Here is an 18172-nt window from a genome sequence, read left to right as displayed (position 1 = left end):
AAATATAAATCAATGATATTCAGATTTTTAATAATAATCTAATAGGAAATAATAACCAGGCCTGGCTAGCTTTCAATATATAAAGCAGTAATTCTTATACTTGAATTATATAAGAATGACTTATATATATATATATGTATATATATATAGTCAATCTGTTTGCTTTGTTAACAAGCAATCCAGGTAATTTTAATGCAGGTTTCCTTGTATTATACTGTAAAAATCTCTGCTCAAGAGTTGAAATCCTCTAAATCCTCTAAAAGTCTACCTTACCTCCCAAGTTTCTTGAATTGCTTTTTTAAATCCCCAGGTCTGAGACATTCTGATACCACTGTTTTGTTTGCATTTCTATCCCTGGCATCCAACACAACGCCTAGCATACAACGTGTACATCATATATATTTGTTGAACTAAGGAATAAAAATCTGGGACAAGTATATATTCACATGCAAAAGGATGAAGTTTTCATATCATACCACTCAAAATAGGTTAAAGACCTAAAGGAAAGAGCTAAAATTATAAAACTCTTCTAAGAAAACATAGGTGTAAATCTTCATGACCTTGGATCAGGCAATGGATTCTTAGATATGACACCAAAAGCACAAGCAACCAAAGAAAAAGATAAACTGAATTTTTATCAAAAAGAAAAGCTTTCGTGCTTCAAAGGACACTATCAAGAAATTGAGAAGACAACTCACAGAATTGGAAAGAAAAACATCTATTATAGCATCTGCCTTCATGCTTCCTATAGAAATATTCCCCTGTACCAACTCTAGAACTTTTGCTCTGCATCCTTCTCTCTTTTTGGGGATCTGTCTCTGGTTTTTTCTTTTTCACTTCTCATCTTTTTCTTTTCTTTTTGTTCCCACTGTGTTTCTCCATCTTTTTCTTATTCTGTGCCTAGGGAAATCAATTTAAATTTATCTTTTTATAAATGAGATTCTGGCTTTTTGTTTTGTTTTGCTTTTTCTCCCCTAATGTCCCCAGGGAATTTATTTGAGGGTTAAAGAGCCTGGGTACCACAGAGTCTTTACTACCCTGCCAGTTGCCTACTTCTGTATACTTATCCAAGGCTCACGAACAGACACACACAAAGTAGGTCTTTGATCCTGAAAACCTAGGGATCCCACTGGGACGAGGATAAATATTTATCTCTATTTGCTTTTTTCTGTTGGGGCCTGGTTTCTGGCTTGCTCAATGTCCTATTTGGCCAAAGACCAGCCAGGTCAGGAAAAGATCACGCCACAGTTCCAGTCTTGAAAACATGTGGGAAGAGCCTCCAAACAGTTCCCATATGAATTGTAAAAGGGTCATCTGAGTACACTATGAGTGTAAGGAAATATGTAGGGAGAAAAAGCATTCTTTGCCATCACGATAAGTTAGAGAAGAAAACCAAATATAGAATATTCTCTTATGAATTTCTTCTCATACCCTTACCTAAGCAAAGACAAGAAACATTCTAGAAAGCCTTATGAGGGCTGAAATAGCTCTCTGGTGGCTGCGAAGAAGGAAGAAGTAGGAGTCACACCGATCATGGTTTTCAAATCTTAATTTTGCTACCTATGAGCCAAGCCTCACTTTCCTAAATATGTAAAACCAAAATAATAAAAACCTACTCTACAGAGTAGTTGAAAGAATTTATAGATAATTATGTATATAAACACAGAGCATGGTTCCTAGGACACAGCAGCAATTCAGTTTTGGTAGAATTACTAGATATGTCCCATTCTCTTCTAATGACTCTGATTCCTGGGCTTCAGGTCACTGTGTTCCTTGATCCTAACCTGGAAACCATACAAAGAAGATGGACTGTTCTCTGACCGGAAAATGGAGACCTGCCTCTGAAAAAGGGCATGTGCTCGTCTCTCCCACAAACCAACCTCATCGTTCAGTGGAAGGCAAGATTTACCAAAAGCTAGTTGTTAGCTCCACCGGGCATACTGTGGGTAGAGAAGGGACGACAAGCAGATTCCCTAAGCCACTGCATCTGTAAGATGAAGAATGGCTTCTGTCTATAGCCCGCAGTGCTGCCGCTACCACCATCTGTATCCTATCACCATTGTTACTTCTGCATTTCCACTGTTGGTATTGCCATTGACTACAATCATGGCCATCTCACGTCCACTAGTAACATTATCAGCACCATCATCATAACCAATACTACCTTTCCTTCTCCCCCCCACCACAACTACTACTACCATCACTATCATCACATGTCATCAGTCAAGACCCTGGCGACCAGAAAAAGAATGGGTTTTTACCCTGACAGTCAACCTGTCAAGCAGGATGTTTTAAAGGCGGTTCTATTTAGAGAACCTTTGAATCACCTGGACAAACTGTGCTATATCCAACTCTCAGCATGTACACAAATGGCCCCACCTAAAGTCACTTGCTGCAACAAATGCCACTGAATTGAAGAGAGACTCCTACAGAGGCACACTCCTTGTGTGACACAGAGCAAGGACTAGGGGAAGGCTCCCCAGGCCTCCAAGGGGGTCTCTAACTTGGCTTTGTGCCTGGGCTACTCACTGTGTTCCAACATGTAGAGCCCAGAAGGTTAGGGTGGAGTGGAGTAAGTGAGTAGCCATGGCCTCATAACTGGAAAGGCTGGCCATATTTCCATTTATCAGGAAGAGCTCAACAGGAGTTTTGAACTTGAAGCCCACTGACAAAACAGCTTTGCCAGTAGTCCTATGGGAGGCTCATGTCTTTAGAGAATAAAAATGCCCTGCCTGTCATCATAAGGAAAACTGAAACAATATCATTTTAAAACAAATTTTACAGAGATTTTGCTGTATTTTCCTTTGAAGATATAAAAAATACATTACAACTCTGTCCATATTTTAAAAATAGGTCACAAGTTTTTGCTAAAAAAAAGAAGCTATTTTTATTTCCTTGCAACCTTATAACTTAATATTATAAACAACTAAACTGATTTTTTAATTATATTTTTAAAAAGACTTTTTTTTTTTTTAAAGTAAAGGTTACTCCTAGGCTGACACTGAATATGCCAGGTCTGTAGCTAGAAGCTAATTTTTATAGCTGGTTATTAAAACCCTGAATATGAGTTTATATTGGAAAAACTGAAGCGATCTTAACTCTAACTATGCCAATGGGCGCCACTTTAATTACAGTCCCAGAATTGAATAAAACACAGTCTCTCTCCTACAGTAGCATCACAAAGAACCCCATTAACTCTCCAATTACTAAATGAGGAAACAACATTCTCTAGAACCCAAGCCAAGGGAAAAAAGAGCTCTGCATGTTCTAACTTAAAACCTTAAAATTGGGCTTCAAAGTTACAGGATACATAAGAAAGTGCTCCCCTGCATGTTAATGTTTACTTCATTTATTTAAAATAAGTGAGTATCCTAGCCAAGGCTCACATAAGACTATTTGTTTAACAAATAAAGATGTGTGTTTCCTGGAGTGTTCTAATTGGGATACAGATCCCACCTCCTAAGAAATCTGGGCTTGGATACCTCCCGCAGGACACTTTTGACAGTGTGGGTATCCCATACTGAGGGGAGTGGAGGATCTGGTGTTCATAAGGGAGCAAGCACATGGAAAAAACTATAGAACAAATGGTTTGTCTCCCACCAACGCATCCATCACGCTTTCAACAGGAAAGAAAAGTGGGGAAGGTCAAAATGATATCCAGTAGGATTTGTAAATTGAGCTATTCAGTAGGCAAGCAAACTTTAAAAATAGTAACTTGGGGGAGGCCAGTTTCCCTCATCTCCTCCATTCTCCCACTCCTCCCTCCCCAATCTGCCATGCTGTCCCTGCTGTCTTTGCAACAGCAGTTAAAGAGCCCTGTTTTCAAAGCCATGCTAACATATTGGGAAACACCAGGGCAAAATCAAAGATTCTTTGGCTGGGCGTGTAATATAAAACTTGAAGTTGTTCCTGTTAAATAAAAACAGCCATGTTAATTTTGGTGCCATTGAAAACACAGGAAAATGCTGTTGCCAAATGGAAAGGGGAAAAAAATTGCTTACCAAATGGGAAGCAGTTGTATTTTCAAGACTTGAGAACAGTATTACAAAAACTAGAGAGCAAAACTGAAAGAGGAAAAAGAAATGAAAAGAATAGTTGTTTTCTCTATTTAATTATTTTCCTCCATCAAGGTAAATGAATGCATCCATGATTCCCTAGAGGAGACATAGAATTCGAGCCTCAGGAGTTTCACTCCCTTGTGTTGTAAATAAGGAACCATTTTCTTGCTGGGCCTTCAGCTCTTGGTTCCACACCCTTCTGCAAATTCACTCAGGAACACATTTCCATGGTTTACAGACTAACTGCGTGCGCTACGCAGTCATCAGAAAAGAAAAAAAAAAAACTTCTGCACTCAAGATCCTGTTTTGAGCTGAATTTGACCATTGGATGAAAGAGCAAAATCACCGAGGTAGAAATGAAATTGTTTATTTTCTGGTTCCACCTGAAACTTACAAACTATTCCCAACAGTGTTTCCAAATGCCTGGGAGCTCGTAAACATAGCAGAGAGCATACATTTGTGATGATGGGTATGACTGCAAGGGATTCACAGGAGACCAGTCTTGGCTGATTTTAACATCTTTGGGAAAGAAACCAGGAAAGGACAGAAGAAAAGAAATGCTAAAGACCAAAGACTCCTGAGATCCTCTTTTAAGGGGCTTGAGGAGATTCTGAAACACTGATTTTTGTTGTTGTTGTTATTCCTAAAAAATGTGTTATGAGAGAATGCCTTTCATTTTAATTTTCATTTTGGGTATTACTCTAATGGTGATTCCTATCTTACTCTCCCCTGTTTAAGCTGATGGCCATACACTGGGAAAATCACACCAGACATCTTTGGCAAAAAGTAAAGTTGATTTCATCATCACTGCTACCCCTATAATATGCACTCTTTCCCTCACTTTATAAATAGTAACTGAATGTCATCTACATGCCTGGTATTGCTGGTTGTGATAAAATTCAGCATCGGGTGAATATTTTTCATAGACAGTGTTTTTTCATTCCGAAGGCATGGCTTCCACAAACTGGCATGTTGGCAGTGCCCCAGATTCTCAGTAAGAGCAATGAGTATTTGATAACTCTGTCCTTGAAACAAAATCCAAGTGAGATTTCCCTAGTTCTGAAGTTACTGTGAAATTCTAGTGGATCCTACAACTTTGAATAGGTAGCCAACACTGTGGCTCACTCTACACATCATTCCATTCAGTCTGGCATGGAAACCCAGAGGACGGCCAGCGTAATGTGGGGAATGACATCAGGAAGGGCACGGGACACTCAAGACTTGCTAAAAGGCGTGCCAGTTAAGAGACCTCATTAGGTCTTTCAGGGAATCAAGCTTAGAGGAGTTAACAGCCTCTTGAAGCACTGAATTGGAATCCAAAGAGAATCAAAGAACTTGGAAAAGTGGTTAAAGAAAATGAATTTCCAGGAACACATGCTGACCAGTCTGAAGTAAGGAATGACTAACCATGTGTTAATAAAGTAGTAAAGGGAGCTATAATGATATAAATGGAAAGAGAGTCAGCTGCCTAGCACAGTTGTTAGAGTTAAATATAAGATTCTGGGGCTGGTGAGTGAAATCATGGCACCAGGGAAAAGGGGTTCAGGCTATAGGCTCCACAGGCAGAGGCTGGGGTTGAATTTTGGCTGTCACTTGGGTGATGGGAAAGACAGAGAACTACTCGTTTCTGTTTCTTCATCTACAAAATGCCAGTAATAATAACCTCTACCCTGTAGAGGCTGTAAAAGCTTCAACAGGACAACACATGAAATGTCCTCAGGACAATGCTGGACCTAGGGTTAAGAGCTCCATAAATGGACCCTGCGTTCACCATGGAGACACTGTTGCAGCTTCCTGTGTCTGGTTTTGGACTCTGCAACTTCTGAGTAATAAAGAGAACTAGAAAGTGATCCAGAAGAAAGCAACTGAAATGCTTAAAGAAAAGGAAAACAGAAACATAAAAAGGAACTCAAAACTGGTGGGATTATCTAGCTCAGAAAAGCAAAAGCTGGAAGGTTTAGGAACAAAGCAAATAAGCAATAAGCACCCTCTGATTCAGGAAGGGGTGACCAGCTCTTCTGCTGCTGGATTTAGCCTGTGAGAGAAGGTGTGCTATTGCAGCAAGAGGAGCGAGGGTTAGCTATAAAAAAGAACTTCCCCCAAAATTTTCTTCCTATGAAGAGTCATTTCCTTTGGCCTTAGAAGCCAGACAAGCACAAGTCTACTCATCAGATGAGGCATCCATTTCAAAATATAAGAAAAATGACCCTCCAGTTGCTGCTTTTTAGCTTCTAACAAGATGACCAAATCTGTAAAGGGGTTCAGGGCCCTGCCAGGTGGGGGAGGTGACACAAATGACCAGCAGCTCCAATCTCTATGCTTTCTGAACCTCGGAGCCCTTCTGTAACGGTTCTCTTTGTCTGTTTCCCCTAAGTGATGACTGTCCTGCCAAACCAGTGTGGTGATCACTACATTCTGTGTGTGTGTCTACAGGAAATAACCACCAGAGAAGTCAATAGGCCAAATGCTTGTGGTGTGTGTTTGCACACACATAGTGCTGAGGCCTACAGCTTATATTAATTTGGTATCCACTAAAGTGGTTGCCCTTTAGAGATTTTTAAAAAATAATCTGCCGTGCTGGTAAAACATTTTCCAAATTTGTTCTTCAGTGTCATGCCCTATTAAGGCTGAGATAAATCATATCCATTGCTTGCCTCCCATTGATGTTACTGAAGAAATCAGATTATTCTGGCCAACATCAAACCATAATAGAGTAGCAGGCTAGGCCCTGCCTACTATTTCAAATTGAATTTTGAGTGATATGCTCTAGAATTATGTGGGGAGTGGTGTATGGATGTTCAACTGAGCTTAAAAACTGTTTCAGCAACGCTGCCACAATTCAACCAATTCCTTGAAGAGCCTGGAAATTCGGACACATTTGGTTGTTTCCATAACCCACTACTTTCCATTTCCCTTCCTGGCATTTCATTCTGTGTTTTCTGTATTCAGATCATGCTTGGCCTTCTGCCTAAGTCTGAAGATTAAACCCATTAAAAATCTCTGTCTCCTCAACATCCTCCTATTTAAAAAAGAGATAGCATCCGCCTTCCCCTTCATTTTTTTCTATGTGGTTAAAGAATATTTTCCCTTTTCCTCCTTCGAATTTTCTGACTTGAAACCTACACAAAGGCATTATTTCATTAGGTTGGTTGCTGGTCTGAGCTCAGTGCAGCCTCTCACCAGCCTAACTCTGAAGGAAAGGCTCTGCTCTTAGAAGCCCAGCGGCAGGTCCCCACACCAGCTAGTATGGCTCACTCAACGCCAGGGCGCAACCCAAATAAAAAGCACCAATGGCTCAAATTATATAAATAATATCGAGTTCTCTAACCTAGAAAAATTAATGGCACTTCTTAATGCTATTTAAAAATATAAAATATGTGGGTTCATTTTCTTTAAAAAAAAAAAAAGTTTCCTAAATATGTGGATTCATTTTCTTAAAAAAAAGTTCCTGAAACTTCCAAAGTTACTGAGAATAGGATGAACACAACTTTACAGTCATTAAAATTAACAAAATCTGAGGAACAAGACCACTACAAAACTACTGAAAAGGGGATCATCAATGCTTCCACTTGGTTTATTAGATGAGGTTGTTGTTGTTTATTGCTAAGTTGTGTCCCACTCTTTTGCGACCCCATGGCCTGTAGCCCACCAGGCTCCTCTGTCCATGGGATTTCCCGGACAAGAATACTGGAGTGGGTTGCCATTTCCTTCTCCATTATTAGATGAGGACTTGGGCCTAAATAAGCAAGAGCTTCACAATGATACATTAGGTTTATTAATCTTATTTCCATCCCTGCTTTAGTGAGCCACACAAAAGTGCTGATATTCCATTGCTTTGGAAATCTCACAAAAAAGTCACGTTTTAACCTACAGTTATAGCATTAGTGGGGGATAAATAAGATGCAGGCCCATCTCTACTTCCCACAAGATGGCAGGAATAGCAGCAGAATAACAGAATCTGTGCAATTTACTGACTTCAAAATGCACCAAATGCTCCATGCAGCATTGTTTACAACAGTAAAATACTGGGAAAAGCTCAAAGATCCCTAATCTGGAAAAATAAACTGAGAACCTCCATAGAGTAGAATACCATGCAATTAAATAAAAAAAGAATGAGAAAACTCTCTAAGGCCTAATAATAGACAGAAATCCAGGCTATCATGTAAAGCGATAAAAGCACAGTATAAGCAGGGTGTGTGCTCTGCCTTCTTCTGTATAAAAGAAGGAGGGAATCTGTAGAGATTTATTGGCTATTTATTACTGCATCTGCATGGAGACCCCCTAAAAAAGAAACAACTGACCCAAAGTGTTGTCACTTGGGCTTAAAACCCACAGCAGCAAATCAGAACCTACATAGCACGATTGCAGTTTCAGCCTCTCCCAGGGGGAGAATTTTCAACCAAAGTCTGGAGTTTCCTAATCAACATTAGTGAGGTCATCTGCATGACAGAGATGCCTTTCCTCCAAAGGAAGGTGACTTCACCTGAAACAACCCTTTCTCTTATTTTTGATTTCCCTGTTCACCCACTTTGTGCCTTTAAAAACCTTCCATTTTGTACAGCTTCCCAGAGTACCTTTCTGCTTGCTGTCCGATTCATGAATCAATGAATAAAGCCAATTAGATCTTCAATTATTTTTTTGAATTTTGTTTTTTAACAAGACATGGGGGCTTATACAAAAAGCTAATGCCAGTATATACATAAATAAGTTCATTTGTATCATTTTTTAGATTCCACTTATCATATAAGTGATATTGGGCTTCCCAGGTGGCTTAGTGGTAAAGAATCCATCTGCCAAGCAGGAGACACAGGTTCGATCCCTGGGTCTGGAAGATCCCCTGGAGGAGGAAGTGGCTACCCATTCCAGTATTCTTGTCTGGAGAATTCCATGAGCAGTGGAGCCTGGTGGGCTACAGTCTATGGGGTGGCAAAAGAGTTGGATACAACTTAGTGACTAAATAACAACAATTAATGAGAGGGATGGGCAGATGGGAAGACAAGAGGGGAACAAAAATAGAAAACAATTTTACTAGGGAAATTTATTATTCAAAGGCTTTCTTGGGTTGATTCTTTTGGAGAAGTGTTGTGAGCCATTCTCATTCTGGTCTACAGGATTATCTCAATCAACCAGGCAGTACTATTTACATAATGCTGTGTGTGCTTCTGGGACAGGGACCTTGGAAGGGCTGCAGGGCGGGGCTGGTATTCAAAGGAGAGCAGTGCAGGTCACCCCCCACCTGCTGCTGCTAGCCCCTCCATCCTGGCCCTACTTCTGACTCTGGGCCTCTGGCTCCATTCGGAAGCAGCAGATATGGCAACACAGCGTTCTTTTGGAAGTTCCCATCACATGGTCCTTTCAAGCACAGGTCAGATAATGCCTCTGATACTGAGAACAGACCAGAGAAACTGCTTCAGGAGTGGACTGGACTCAATCTATGATCCAAATGTGATGGGAAAAGAGGTCAAGGACCTCTTTTCATTAGGTTCTTTCATTAGTTCCCAGCTGGCACTTGTGGTAAAGAACCCACCTGCTAAGGCAGGAGATATAAGAAACTTGGGTTCAGTCCTTGTGTTCAGTCCTTGCTGTCAAGGTCAAAACACTGGTTGGGTCCAACCAGTGGACCCAAAGCCCCAGAGGAGCTTAGACAGTTGAGTCCAGTTGGGATCCCAAATCTCCAGAAGAGAAGGATTTCTTTCAGTTTATTATTAGATATGGAAACAGATCTAAGAAATGCATTTGACCTAAATCAGAACGCCCAGGGGTTTTATTCTGCTGCCTTTTTCAATTTCCTTTTGAGGGGAAGGAAAGTTAATACATATACTTAAACTACTAAAGTTCAAGCTACTTCCTTGAAGGAAGACCTAACAAGGAGCTACTCTAAAATTCTCCTTCAGAGAAATGAGAAATTCCACTTGTAGTACAGTCTGAGTAATCTGGACTCAGGAACTCTTTGAAACAAACTTTTCATGTTTTCATACTACCATGGCAACTTATCACACCTATTTTTTCTTCTCCCTGCAGCTATTATTTCAGGGAATCTTGGACATTCTGAGTTGGTAGGGACCTTAAAGCTTGTGATTCACGTTAATAAGCAATAAATCTTAGATGTTTTTTGACCTAGAAAACTACCAAGTTTCTCCAAGCCGACTGAAACAAGGGACCAATATTTGCAGAGGGCATTTGACACATGATCTTATCAAATGTGCCCAAGACTCCTGGAGGTGAGTAGAGATTTCACAAACAAATCACTGGGCTGGGTTTCACAATAGTCAACAGCACAGTTGCAGTGGCACCTGGTCTTCTGACTGCAAAGTCAGAGCTCTCCTTCTGTCATCTCAAACAGCATCCCGAGGGTTGGCAGGACAAACATGGACTCTGAAGGAGCATGCAGTAACAGCAGCACAGCAGTAGATCCGCTTAGTCACCTAGGACTTGCCCTGGCTTAGCTCACAACCCCTGTGTGGGCCAGCGGGTTTTTGTCACTCAGCTCAAGCATACAACCCATCATTAGGCTCCACTTGCCCTACGCCTCAGAGAGACACAGAAGTCCAGGTCCTGATCCTGGCTGTCAGCACCTGCTGGGACTCATCACCCCACAAGATAAACTACTCAGCTGGGCAGAAAGTGGGCGAATCACGGGAGGGGCTGGGCAGAGAGGCCTCATCAGTAACAGGGCTCCCAGGTCTTAGGATGGCTGGGCAGAGCTGCCACAAAAATAAGCTGTGGGGAACTTGTGACAGCTGGGACATGGACGGGGACTGAGAGCTTGTCTGGGAGGATCAAATGAGAGAATGTATGTATATATATGTGTGTGTGTGTGTGTGTGTGTGTGTGTGTTATATGTTAATAGATGTTGTATGTATATACATATACCTAAATGTGTGTGTGCATGCTAAGTGGCTTCAGTTGCAACTCTTTGTGACCCTATGGACTGTAGCCCACCAGGCTCCTTTGTCCATGGGATTCTCCAGGCAAGAATTCTGGAGTGGGTTGCCCACCAGGCTCCTTTGTCCATGGGATTCTCCAGGCAAGAATTCTGGAGTGGGTTGCCATGCCCTCCTCCAGCGGATCTTCCCAACACAAGGACTGAACCCAAATTTCTTATATCTCCTGCCTTAGCAGGTGGGTTCTTTACCACTAGTGCTACCTGGGAAGCCCATACTTATATATAGTCTCTCATTTGACCCTCACAAACACACATATATGGAGACACTCTACAACCTATAGAGTCAGGTGAATCATTAAAGAATGAAGGCTTAAGGGGACAGGATCCAGAGCTGCTCAAAACCACTGACTACTAATCCTAAGGTCTAATGAGGCTTTTGTTTGTAGAGGCAAAAAAGAAGTAGCCCTTGGAAATTAGTCTGGGTTCTGGGCTGTAAATGTCAGAAACACAGCTCAACAACCTTAGGCCAAAAATGATCATAGACCCATAGGAAGGGCAGGGCACACAAGTGAACACCAGTTATCTCTTATATTTCTGCTTCTCTTACTTTCTCTGAGACCCGGTTCCCCTGGTGGTTGGAAGCTTAGTCCAATTGCCCTCACTCCAGATGCTACTCACCCTACTCTACTCTTCATTCCAACTGGGAAATCCCAGGGAAGGACTTGTGCCAAAAGTTAAATAACAAGATCCCAACACAGAGGGGCCCCCGGGGCAGGACTGTGAGGGGTACAAGGTGTGCATCACTGGAGGGAGACAGTGTGAGGTACTGCCTCAGCCTAGGAGGTTTCCTGAGGTCTGAGGAGGATGGGTTGACTAGCACTGATCTTCCTCTCAGATCTTGAGTCTCATCTCAGGGGGGTGTCAGAGGACCAGCAGAGGCACCTCTGGGAGATCACTCAACGGCAGAACACATGGCTGGTGCAGGCAGCATTGGAAAGGTAAATATCCAGATGTGGGCCCATTTCCTTTCGGACATCGGAGAAAGTATTACAGGATAATAAGATGTACATTTGTTCTTGAGAACAAACACCCTCCTTCTCATCTCTACCTTTAGAAATATAGTACTGGTTACCTTCAACAATGTTGGGCCTTAGACATGGAAGCCAAGGAAGAGGGATTCCCTGCATAAAGAGCATCTGTATCCTCAAATTGCCTGAAACTATCCAAGCACTGGTAGGCATGAGGCTGAACCCAACTGGATTCCTTCATCTGTCCATTCACTCTCCTCATCCCAACTTCCAGACACCATTATGTAGGGCCTCAGAAGGCCCAGGAAAAACTCAAAGTTTAAAAAGGACAAAATTCAAACAGATGCCGCAGAGATGACCCTTGACCACACAGGAAAGGTCAGAATTGTTCCCAAAGAGGTCTGTCTCCCCAGATACCACTTGATCTGAGAGAGTACTTTGCCCACCCCACCCCCACCCCCAACCCTGGGGATCTGGTTACCAGAACAGGCACAGGGGCACAGGGTATGGAGACTGGCAGGTTTTCTGGGTCCCATTTCCTGTGGTGGCCTGGGGACCGGGGCCTGAGCCCCCCTACCAGGCAATGTGCCTTGCTGAGCTCTGGGGTCCATAATCTCCTGATTGCTTGCAGCTCTGCAAGGAGATATCAAAGCCAAGAAGAAATGGTTTGAAGCCAAGCAGAGGGGTTGAAAGAACAGGGAAGACAGACTGGGGGTGGAGGGAATCTGGAGGGGTTTGAGAGGAGAGCCCAGGGTGGGGAGGGTTAGGCCAAGGAAGAAGAGAAATCAGAATTAAACGAAAACAGCATTTGTAGCTGGGCCCCTCTCAGTCAAGTCCTGCCATGCATGCATTAACCTTCCACTGATGAAAACAAAAGCCAGGGACCTGGTGCCTGCCTGCTGGGGCACATAAAGCTGAGGGGATATAATATCTTCCAGGTGGGTGTGCCCAGAAGCACACAAAGGTGCTTAACAGGTCATTTAGAGCTGACTGTCAAGGTCAAAACAACACCACCTGCAGGTTAAACTGAAATGTCTTCATCCATCCCCCACCTCTGGGTTCTCTGTTGTTGTTTGTTTTAAACCAAAGCACAGTTTGAGCAGCAGACAAGCCTGACAACTGTTCAAACATATGTATGTGCAACTTATTAGCTTGCAAATGGAGATATCTGGAGGCTAAAAACAAGGCTGAGTGGGTGGGAGGGGACAAGTTAGCTGCTAACTTTGAGGGGCCTGAGCGGGAAATTGCCAGGCTGAAGGCAGCAGGCCTTTTTCCATGGAGCACACTCTTGATGCAATGTTTGGAAATGCTGTTTTGCATTGATGGTGCACAGAGCAGAGGCGGCTATTATGAAAGGAAGGGGCCCCTGCCCTTGAGATCTGTTTATTTTGCAATTAACTAGAGGTAAGAGAGGCCCCTTCTGAACCTCCTGCTTGCAGACCTAACATTTAAACGCCTACTGCTGCCCAGGTGCCCAAGAACAAGAAAATTGCAGGCTTATGATCTAACTAGCCCTTACATCAAAAAGAAAATATACATGTATGTAAATTACTGAATGAAATTGAGTCACCCTCACTCCTGTTCAAAATAAAACTCAAACCTAATCAAATCAAAGAATGTTAAGGCTCTAAGCCCCTCTGCAGGCCATTCTAAATCAGCCCCTTACTTTTCCAGAGAAGAGAACTAGGCTAGGGAGGCCCAGTCACTTGCCAGGGATTCTGACCTGTCACTGGGCCCAACTCCTGGGGAACACACCTTCCTTATGAGTAACGAACAAACAGGGGGCATCACCAAGGAATGTCTCCACCATCCTCTTTCCTCAGTCTAACATGCTCACCTGAGAGACGACAGCAGGGTGGAGAGTCTGTGAAAGATTCCCAAGAGATACTTACCTGTCCAGAGTTCCCAAAAAATAACACCTGCAGCCGAATCACCTGGACAGACATGTTAACGTTCCAGATACCAAGGTAGCACCCCAAACCCACTGACTCAGAGTTTCCGTGGTGGGGCCCAGGCAGCTGCAGAGATCCTAGGGCACTAGCCAACCCCATGTTGTGCAGGAAGAAATGTTAGAACTTCCTTTCATCAATGTTTTTTCCTCATTCTTTTAAACTTCCATTTTTGTATGTATTTTATAGTTGTTGTCCTGTCACTAAGTCATGTTTTATAGTATATCATATATATATATATATATATATATATTTTATAGTATACCTAATATAGTGTGTGCGTGTATGAAGTTGCTCGGTCGTGTCTGACTCTTTGTGACCCCATGGACTGCAGCCTACCAGGTTCCTCCAACCATGGGATTTTCCAGGCAAGAATACTGGAGTGGGTTGCCATTTCCTTCTCCAACCTAATACAGTAACACTGTACTAAATGTATATGACTTATAAATAAATATAAATATATGGAAGGGGTGATTGTTCAAAAATCAATGCATAATCAGAAAGGTGTGGGACCCCCAGCATTAAGTGGTGAGCCCGTCTTCTTCACTGCCCTAAAGCAAGGCCTCAGCTGCCACTGACCACATGAAGGCTGGACTCCTACAGCCAGTCATGTCATGGGCTCCAAGATACTTCTTCCCCAGGAATCACTTTCTAAATTGTGTTTTGAGAAGGTGGTTTCCCTGAGACCCGAAACAGCCCGATGAAATGGGCACTGTAAAGGGGGATCCCTGAGCAATGTTTTGGAGGCATATCGCATATTTTGGCCTGGTCTTTGAGAGGCATATACATGCCAGGATATTAAATCAGGATAATAAAGATATTAAAGGCTTTCTCAGAAGCCCTCCAGTAAAGACTCCCTTTTTACTTTGTTTAATCCACTCATTTCCTAAACTAATTAACCCACAGTTCCTTTTCCCACATTATTAACATTCCACAAAACTACTCTTCTTGGAACCTAGGTAGAAAATCCTGATTTAGGCTAAAGATTTCATATTTCCTGGAGCAAGAGAATCATCAGCATTCATCACACCTGTCCATTGACATGAGTCTGCTGAATGAATCCTTGGCTGTGCCCATCCATCCCTTTCCAACTGCCAGCTTTCAGTAAGATGTTCAGAAATTGCACATGGCTGATAAAAGCCAGAAATTGCAGCTGACTCATTCTGAGAGTAGGTGCTTAGGCTCTCAGAAGAGAATAACTTGAAAACTGTGCTGTGCTTAGTTGCTCAGTGGTGTCCGACTCTTTGCAACCCCATGGACTGTAGCCCTCCAGGCTTCTCTGTCCATGGGGATTCTCCAGTCAAGAATACTGGAACAGTTTGCCATGCCCTCCTCCAGGGGATCTTCTCAACTCAGCAATCGAACCCTTGTCTCCCACACTGCAGACTGATTCTTTTCCATCTGAGCCACCAGGGAAGTCCAAGAATACTGGAGTCGGTAGCCTATCCCTTCTCCAGGGGATCTTCCTGACCCAGGAATTGAACCGGGGTCTCCTGCATTGCAGGCGGATTCTTTACTAGCTGAGCTACCAGGGAAGCCCAACTTGAACACTAGGGTCTGCCAACCACAGTCCCCATATCTCAGCAGGCTGGCCTCTAAGAAACAAAGGCCTGGTGGTGGGTCTCCAGGCTCACAAGACCACTGCCAGCTCCTTGGCCAACCTAAGTTTTGGCCAGGGAGCTCAGGTATCACTCACGCTATCGTGAAATGGAATTCGAAGATTTCCATTTGATGGTAAAGAAGGGAGGTGGTCATTTTCAGCACGCTGACTGGGAACATGAAGGGCAGATTTGGCATTCCGTCTTTCCGGAACAATGTCTAGACTTTCTGAGGAGTCACCTCTATAAATAGCACAGTTAGTTAACCAAGAAATAAAACATTTTTACTTCAAGCTACTTCGAGCTCCACTCTGGGGTTAAATCAGGGTGGATTTTTGCAATGTACCCACAAATCCCACAAAGTAATCAGTTTTTTTTTTGTTGTTTTTTTAAGTAATACATTTTTAAAGGAGAGCTTCCTCACATCTTTGGCCTTTTAAAGTTACTGCTTCTTTTGAAGAAAAAGTAGCTGGGATATTCTTTCAATTACATTTTAACAGGGAATAAAGTGACAAGGAAATCTCTCACCCGCTTTATGCAAACAGGCCTACAGAGCTTGGACATGGTGGGTTCCAGCTGCACAATGGCTGTAGTATGACATAGGCAATGTTCCCTTGAGCAGGACTATTCATATACTGTGCTTTGCTTGAGAACTGTTTCCCAAGTTGGTGCTTTCCCCCAAAGAAGTCTAGCCTTAAGAGAAATACATACGCCGCTCCATGCCAAAACACATGCACAACACAGTCCAGAGGCCAGGAGTGTGTGCTCACTCTGTGGAGTGGTTTCAGGAGTGAGAACGCACAAGACTGGGAATATTCCAGCTCAGAAAACTTTGCACATTCAATCCCATGGTTCTTTTTCACCCAAGGAGTGTATGTTCTATTCAGTAATGATGCTTCTGTAGAGAAATAACCAAGGGGAGGAAAAAAAAAAGTACGAGCCTTTTCTTTGCAATGGAAAAATGGAAAAGCCAGGCTTGACTGGCCATTTCAGGCTCAAGGGCTGGAAGAGATTAGGGGCCTATGATGACATCAATAGAGAGAGAAGATTACAAATGTAGGTAGAGGGGTGATTGCTTCAGGAAGGCCTTTCAAAGGCCTGACAACTTCTCTTGAAGGATGACCCCAGTGGTGCTCTCAGAGGTAAGACTGTCAGTCGATGCGTGTGGAGGACAGTTCAAAGAAAACAAAACACTTAAGCATAATCTTTCACAGGGTGAGGAATCGTGGCATAATGATGATAAAATGCTACTTCTGGATCTGACAAGCAGCAAAGCTGTTTGACAGCAAGAAGATGATTCTGGCTAAGCCAAAAGCTGTGAGCTTGCTCTGCCTGTTCCTCTCTAGAGAGAATCTGGCCCCAACATATGCACGTGATCCAGGGATTTGCCTGGTACCCAGATTCTAAGGCTGCCTCAAAACAAGCCCATAGTGAATGCTGATTTTCAAGTAGACTCCAAGACACTATGATTCTATAGGGGGACCTTGAAGCAAATATATATATATATATATATATATACAGAGAGAGAGAGAGAGGGTTACCTATGAGTCTCGCCTCAGTCTGAACCCCAGGCTCTGAGAGCTATCCCAGGGTAAGGCCCTGTTACCTCTGTCTCTGATTTTCCAGCTCTAAGTGACTAGGGGACATCATATATGGTCCTGTACCTGCACTGTAAAGAAGGGAGCATATGCACACCTTCTCCCTCCTGCCTGTTTCACTACAAACTGATTATGTCAAAACTAACCAGATAATCACTGTCAAGGGCTTCCAGAGTCCCAGAAGAACACTGTCTTATGAACACCCATTTCTATTTCAAGAAAGAAAAATGAAAGAAACAGAACGCATTAGAAGGGGAAAGCCCTTCTCCATAAGGTATGAGTAAAATAAAGTCAAACAATTTTCTCAAGAAGAAAAGTAGAATCTCCATCCCACCTCCCAGGGGACATGTGTATACACGTATATGGCTGATTCATGTTGTACAGCAGAAACCAACACAACACTGTAAAGCAATTATCCTCCACTTAAAATAAATTAATTAAAAATAGAAAAAAGGAAGAAGAAAAGTAGAAATAGAAAACAAAGTGGAGAAATAAAGCAACAAAGGGAAAGCATTTGGGGGGACTGAGCCCCCTTGTGTAGACCCGTGGACCTTGCTACCCACGATACACTCTGTTCATTGCTCCAGTGAATGGCAGGGGTGCCAGTAAACAGAGGATTGAAATTTTATAGGAAGAAAGGAAGGTATGAGCTGCTTTCTATCATTCACACCCACTTGTTTGTAAAAGCAGAAGAGTTATACAGGAAAACGGGGGAAAGAAGTGTTCCTTCAAAATATTTTTTAAAACAATCCATGCAGAAAAAAGTTTAAGAATTTATTAAAGTCTGGGAAACAAATGACGATAATAACAAAGAAATAAAACCCACACATAGATCCCCAAATCCACAGCACGTCAGAGAGAGCAGATGAGCTGGAAATCTTGGTGAACCGAAAGGTGCACTAATTTAGGGCTTGAAATCCAGTTTCCCAAGGAAAGAATCACTATGGTTGCATCCTGCCTTGAAATCAAGGGTCACAAGCCCCTGAAATTTATCGGAGGGTTGTTTAAAAGTATGGCAGTTTTTAGTTTAGGGGATTCAAAAATTCAACTGGAAG

The 18172-nt window shown here is 42.6% G+C and overlaps 1 protein-coding gene and 1 long non-coding RNA gene across 15 annotated transcripts in view; one reads left to right on the top strand and one right to left on the bottom strand.

Moving 5' to 3' along the window:
• Positions 1–12031, top strand: part of LOC145518355 (uncharacterized) — a 29467-nt gene extending 17436 nt beyond the window's left edge. The window contains exons 5-6 of the long non-coding RNA XR_014062844.1: positions 10180–10279; positions 11840–12031. This is a non-coding gene — a long non-coding RNA (uncharacterized LOC145518355). The remainder of the gene's footprint in view (positions 1–10179; positions 10280–11839) is intronic.
• The window catches only part of AOPEP (aminopeptidase O (putative)), a 406505-nt gene that overhangs the window by 275046 nt on the left and 113287 nt on the right, over positions 1–18172 (bottom strand). The window lies entirely within an intron of this gene.

This window comes from Giraffa tippelskirchi, chromosome 1, assembly GCF_054371585.1.
Source record: "Giraffa tippelskirchi isolate mGirTip1 chromosome 1, T2T-mGirTip1v1.2.pri, whole genome shotgun sequence".
Lineage (NCBI taxonomy): Eukaryota > Metazoa > Chordata > Mammalia > Artiodactyla > Giraffidae > Giraffa > Giraffa tippelskirchi.
Note: the sequence above shows the minus strand (reverse complement) of the source record. Positions and strands in the feature narration are given on the sequence as shown.